Consider the following 6,359-nt stretch of genomic DNA (forward strand, 5'->3'; position numbering starts at 1 on the left):
CACACACACACACGCACACACACTCTCACACACACATATGCACACACAAGCACACACACCGAAGGCCCAGTCCCACCTCAGTCATAGACGGTAATCAATCTTATTCCCAACTGTAAGCACGCAAGCACGAACACAAACATTGATGACACACACACACACACACACTGACACGCACACACACACACACACACACACACACACACACACACACACACACACACACACACACAAACACAGTGTTCCTGTACCCATCTCTTTGTTTGGATTACTCAAATCATGGCGGTATTCAAAACACAACCAAATACCGAATCCGTTTACACGCACCTGCCATCAATCACTATCCCCCCCCCCCCCCCCCCCCCCATGTCATCCAATAGCTGCTTCTCGCTTACCGGCACTGATGTAAGTTGTGAGAAGCAGGAAATTACATTCAACCGCGCAACATGCTAGAGTCTTGTTGGTGTCCCATGATGCCATCTCTCTCTCACACACACACACACACACACCCACACACACACACACACACACACGCACACACACACACACACACACACACACGAAACACACACACACAAACACACACTAACATGCTTCACAAAGAGGCATCTTGAGACATGCAGAGCAACCGGTGTGTGAAGTTACACCAAAGGAAACGGTTCATTTCCTCAGCCTCCCCTTTAAAGTGCGCGATGTACAACACGAACCGAGGCCGCTTCCTACAGATACAGATTCATACAGACACACACACACACACACACACACACACACACACACACACACACACACACACACACACTGCTTCCTCTTTCAGGAGAACACTCGGGAAACATAAAGTGATCATGTAGGGCTACCTCCCCGCAACACCGCAGACGCCCCGCTCTGCCGCCGTTGTCACTGCCGCTGGGGACGGTGGGTTGCCGGCTGGCGACACCCTTCTCCCTCCCAGATAGGCCCGCTAGGAAGAGGGGCGGAGAGGGTGGGGGTGGATGGAGTTTGTAAGAGGACCGGGTGTATCTCGCGTTTGTGTCGGCTGAGCCGCCCCACCCTATTGTCTAACAATGATGGTGGTCTCCGTCGTTTGCTCTAGAGTGTCGTTAGCCTCGTAGCACGATTAGTCCAAAAGTCTTATTTTAAGGCTCAGCTTGTGTTTAGCGTAAAAACAATGCCTGAGTCAAATAGCTGATTTAGGCAGACAGGGATTATGGAATGTAAAAAGCACTCTGATTGGCTTAGGATATAGCCAATGAGGCACAGTGAATCAGCAGCGTCAGGAGAGTAGAGTTAGGTTAGACATCACAATTTGGTTAAAGGATGATTGTTTGTAGGCATATTAATACTATGAGGGGTCTCTCTCCGTTGTTTTGCAATGAGGCTGACCATAACAACAACTAGTTTAGGTTGTGTGGTGCTTTCTCGTCATCAATACTCTTTATAGACTTCAGGTCAAACAGTCGAAGGCGTCCCGGGGTGGAACGGCCTTCTGGGACGCCAGATCACATGACTGGAACCCCGGTGCTGTTCTACTTATTCCACTCTAGGTTTTACACCTCCCGATGTCTCCTCCCGCTACCTTCAAGGTTCCCTAGCGACTGCGAGTCCTCCCCCTCCTCCTCCTCCTCCTCCTCTTCGGTGGATTAAGAGAGCTCCCTTGGAGGGGGGCGGGGGGCAGGGTGACAGTCAGAGGTCCTGAACGTGAAGGAGTAGGCATCTCATCTCGGATGACATTTCCCTGATGAGGTTTGTGCGCGGTGAGCAGGGGGGTGGTGGTGGTTCCGGGGCCGCCCCTCAAAGTCATGCCCGGCGTGGCGGAAAAAGAAAAATGGTAATCCCGCGTTGCGGCGACATTCCTCACCTGTCATCTCACCCCCCCCCCCCCCTCCCCCCCCCCCCCCCCCCCCCCTCCCCCCCCTCATCTTCCCACTCGTTCTGGCGCTCATCAACTCCGCCGCAACCCCGATGCCGTAGGACCGAGGAGGGTGGGAGTTGACCTTGGATCCGGTCTCAGGAGTTCATTGTCTCCTGTGTGGTTCTATAGTTGTACCTTTTTCCTTCCCTTTCTCTCTCTCTCACACATACACGCACACATGTGCACATATAAACACGCACGTACACACACGTCCACCGAGAGAAAGCCCACGCACACTCTCCCGTCGGAGACAACAAGGCCGATAAAACGGATATCGGCAAAAAAGACACAAAAGACATTTGCAAAATTGTAATTTCTTCATTCCGATGGACACAACCATTGCCTCTCTCTCTCTCTCTCTCTCTCCCTCTCTAATCTCTCTCTCTCTCTCTCCCTCTCTCTCTATCTCCATGTCTCATGGATCTCCAGCGGCCGCGTGGGCGCGTAGTTCGGCGGTAAAGGGAAAGGTGCCAGGCGGACAGCCGCTCAATCCTCTACCTCCTCGTCATTTCCGCAGCGCTGAGACGCCACGCCACACTCTGTAAGTCCCGCCGTAAATCAGCGTCTCTTTGGCGAGCCGGGGCTGGGGCCGGGGCGGAAGGCCGCTGGCCGCAGACCGGCTTCGGTCAGCCCCCCCCGGGGGCCCGCCTGTCTAATATATCTTGTTAACTTCAGCTCTGCGGCGCGAGGGGAGCTGAAAGCAGCTTGGCTCGCCTCTGCCTTTTGCCTTTTTTTTTTGCTCTATTACTATGGCGTCGCTTTCGTTCTGCGTTTGGTTTCCATCGAGACGGTGGTGAACAATGGAGCTGTGCTCTTTGATAGATTTTGAGCTCTTTGATAGATTTTGATGCGCTGTTTGCATCGCTAAGCAGATGGGTCAGGGATGTGTACAGTTGGGGGTCGGCAACCCACTTGGGTTGGGGCTCTGGAGGTAGGGGTGCTGTTGGTAATAAAGCTGCCACGGGAAATTCAGGAGGATCGTTTCAAATGTTGTGTTTAACAAACAGTTATTTGATTAGATTTCTGAATCAGGGAAAATGAATAGCCAATATTAAATCACGCCTGAATATTGAGATGATGCAAATTAACCTTCACTAAGTTATGTTAAGTAGACAAGACACCTTTCAAGAGTGAATAAGACCCTGTTTATGGCAATGCTTCTAGCTAGCCTGGCGAGTCTCAATCACATTAAACATTTCAGATGTTTTAAAGAGCCCGCATGAAGACAAAAATAGGGTTTCAGTGAGACTAAAATTACTTGAGTCATTTGGGTACCAGCATAATTGCGTTTAAACACATGAAATATTATTTTCTCTGTTTCTTGGTTTGCTTTTCGGCTGTTTGGGTTGGTTTTAATAGGGGTGAACCAACTGGCCACCTGTTAGTCCTGGAAAATTACAAAAACGGCAGTCGGCCTTGCCCATTCTGCAGCAATCTGCACATAATTTAATTCAATGTATAATTAATGAAAAGAAAAACAAATAACTCAGAAAAACTGGTCAATGTTGATTGGGTGCAAAATATTTTTGTGGAAGCAAAGTTTGGGTCACAAACATCTTCAGAGAGAGCTATGGGGTCACGTGAGAGAAGTTTGGGCTTCACTCTATCGTACGTTAATTACTCCCTTGTTCTTTGTGTATTTCAGGGAGTGCACTTGATTACTTGTGTGGCAGTTTGTGTCATCTAATGTTTGGGTGCGTTAGTGCCGAAATGTGTGTGTTAGTGTGTGTTAAAGGGTGTGAGTGTGTGGGTGCATGTGTGTCCGTAAGGCCCGATCCCAATGTCGGGACTCACGGACTCATGGACTTTGCTGCGCGTTCTCGCGAAATGATTAAGGCTTTAGGGCTGTTCCAATGTCGAATTCCAAAGGGCGTGAGGGTTTGAGTCCACACTAACCGAGCTCTTTCCGTGAGTCTGCATCAGTGCAGACCTCACCTAAGGGAATTACCCACAGTTCAAAGCGTTTTGACGTTTACCACGGAGACCATAGGGAGATCCGGACATTAGGAAGGTAAACAACAAGACGACGCTGCTGTCAATGCACGACCAGATGGGAATTTCAGCCTTTTTTTAGTGAGCCGGATCATTTGGATCAGCTCACCAACAAGAGCCGGCCCTTTTGGCTCCCAAACGGCTCTTCATATTACTAATTATACCTTTTATAATTCAGCCAAATATAGCCCGTTCTGACTTATGATTAGTATGTGTAGGCCAATAATCACCTAATTCAATATATCCTTTATACTGATGTATTCAAAAGTAAAAATTATATTTTCTAATATCAATAAATTGCTGTAGCCGATTGTTTTCATTGCATTTACAAAAAAAACTAAAAAAAACTAAAAATGAGTATTCCCAAACCGGCAAGTGTCAAAAGCATCTTTGTCATTAAACGTTGCCAAGGTAACGTGTGCTCTCGTGAAGTGCTGTCCCAATCCCATATATACCTATCTGAGGCCATGTGGCCTCACGTGCTGACTCACTTAGCACCTGAGATCAATTAAGTCTGTGAGTCCTGATTCTTTAGTCCTCAGGGCTCCCTTTTTTGGAAGTGTGTACGTCCCAAGGCCAGAAATGAGTTAGTTAACTTACCAACTGAACTATCAACCTAACTTCAACTTTTTTTTCCACCAGGTATTGTTGAGGTAATTCACTTGGAAGAATTTTAAATCGAAAAACAAGCTCAGCCTGTGCTCAGCACCACCGCCACGGCACCCAGACCTATTGCTCTCACCCACCTCGTAATGAGAGAGGCACCGCAGCCAGGAGAGAGAGAGAGAGAGAGAGAGAGAGAGAGGGAGAGAGAGAGAGGGAGAGAGAGAGACTGGGGGTGGGAGAGAGAGACACACAGAGGATACACACATAGACAGACAGAGAGAGAGCAAGAGCAAGAAAGAGAGAAAAAGAGAGCTATGCGTTGGCAGTTGTTTTGACCGGTTTGTCAAGCAGTTTATTAACATATAAACTGATTGGTAACAGTTTTTCAAATCTGAAGGAACGCAGTTTCATTCGTAACAGACCTTCAAACTTTCAAATTCACACGCTTTCTCTTCCCTCCAAATGGCAAGGCCTTTGTAATGCGCACACATTCAGAGATGTTGAACGGCCCCACCCGTTCTCTGATATGGAGTCGATGCTTCTAAACAAGGACAGAATATCCACGATTGTAATACCGTGATCGCTAACAGGCTATCTCCGTCTCCCCCAGCTCTTAATAGCGGCGCTATAGAGAATGCGAGCGAGGTTGTGGCGAGTTGAATTGTTTGTTCATTATGACATTCAAGGGACTGCAATGAATTCCGGCATCACAACGCTACACAATAGAAAGGATGAACGGCAGGAAACGGTGTGTGCATTTGAGAGGAAGAGAGAGTCGTCTAAACAGTTAGCATCCTGGAGATAGAGAAGGGGGGGAGGGAGGGGGGTTGTTATTGTCAACAACAACAAAAGTCGAATTGGGGAAATTATAGGAGGAGGAGAAAAAAGATAGGATAAAAAAAACGCATTGAAGAGATTCGGAGAAGAGGTGGAGGAGAGGGGAGACAAGAATGAGGAGGGAGGGAGAAGAGGGGAGGAGAGGGGAGACAAGAATGAGGAGGGAGGGAGAAGAGGGGAGGAGAGGGCAGACAAGAATGAGGAGGGAGGGAGGAGAGGGGAGGAGAGGGGAGACAAGAATGAGGAGGGAGGGAGAAGAGGGGAGGAGAGGGGAGACAAGAATGAGGAGGGAGGGAGAAGAAGGGAGGAGAGGGGAGACAAGAATGAGGAGGGAGGGAGGAGAGGGGAGGAGAGGGGAGACAAGAATGAGGAGGGAGGGAGAAAAGCAGAGATGAAAAGAAGAGCTGAAAGGAAGAGAAGATTGGAAAGGAGCGGAGGAAAGGAGGACAACAAATCTACGACGTCAACGAAAGCCAACAACAGGGAGGAAAAAAGAAAGCAGAATAAAAAACAGGTAATCAACGTGTGTTTCTAATCCTCAACAGAGGGCCTTCGAAGGCGAGCCGTGTGTCTCGGGGAGGCCTCCCAGCGCTCGCTCCATTCAAACAATGTTGTGATTTATTTCCGCTTCCTGCCGACCGTGACTAATACAGTCAAACAATCAAGGTGCATCTCCTGAACTACAACGCCCAGGGGTCCTCTCTGACAGACTTCAAACATTGGCAAGCAGGCACGCGCGGATATAGCCCCGCGCACGCACGCACGCACACACACACACCCATGTGTGCACACACACACACACCCAGTGTGTGTGTGTGTGCACACATGCAGTCACTCACACACACAATTACGCTGACGCACACACCCTCTGTGCCCGGGAGCACTCTACCTCTCTCTCGATCGCTCGTACACCAATACGGAATAAAGATGAATCCGAAATACATGCGCTCACATGTGCACGCTCGCCGCGTTGAAGCACATACACGCACACACACAAAGAATGCTCATGCACACAACA

Source organism: Pollachius pollachius (genome assembly GCF_949987615.1).
Source record: "Pollachius pollachius genome assembly, chromosome: 17".
NCBI classification, from domain to species: Eukaryota; Metazoa; Chordata; class Actinopteri; order Gadiformes; family Gadidae; genus Pollachius; species Pollachius pollachius.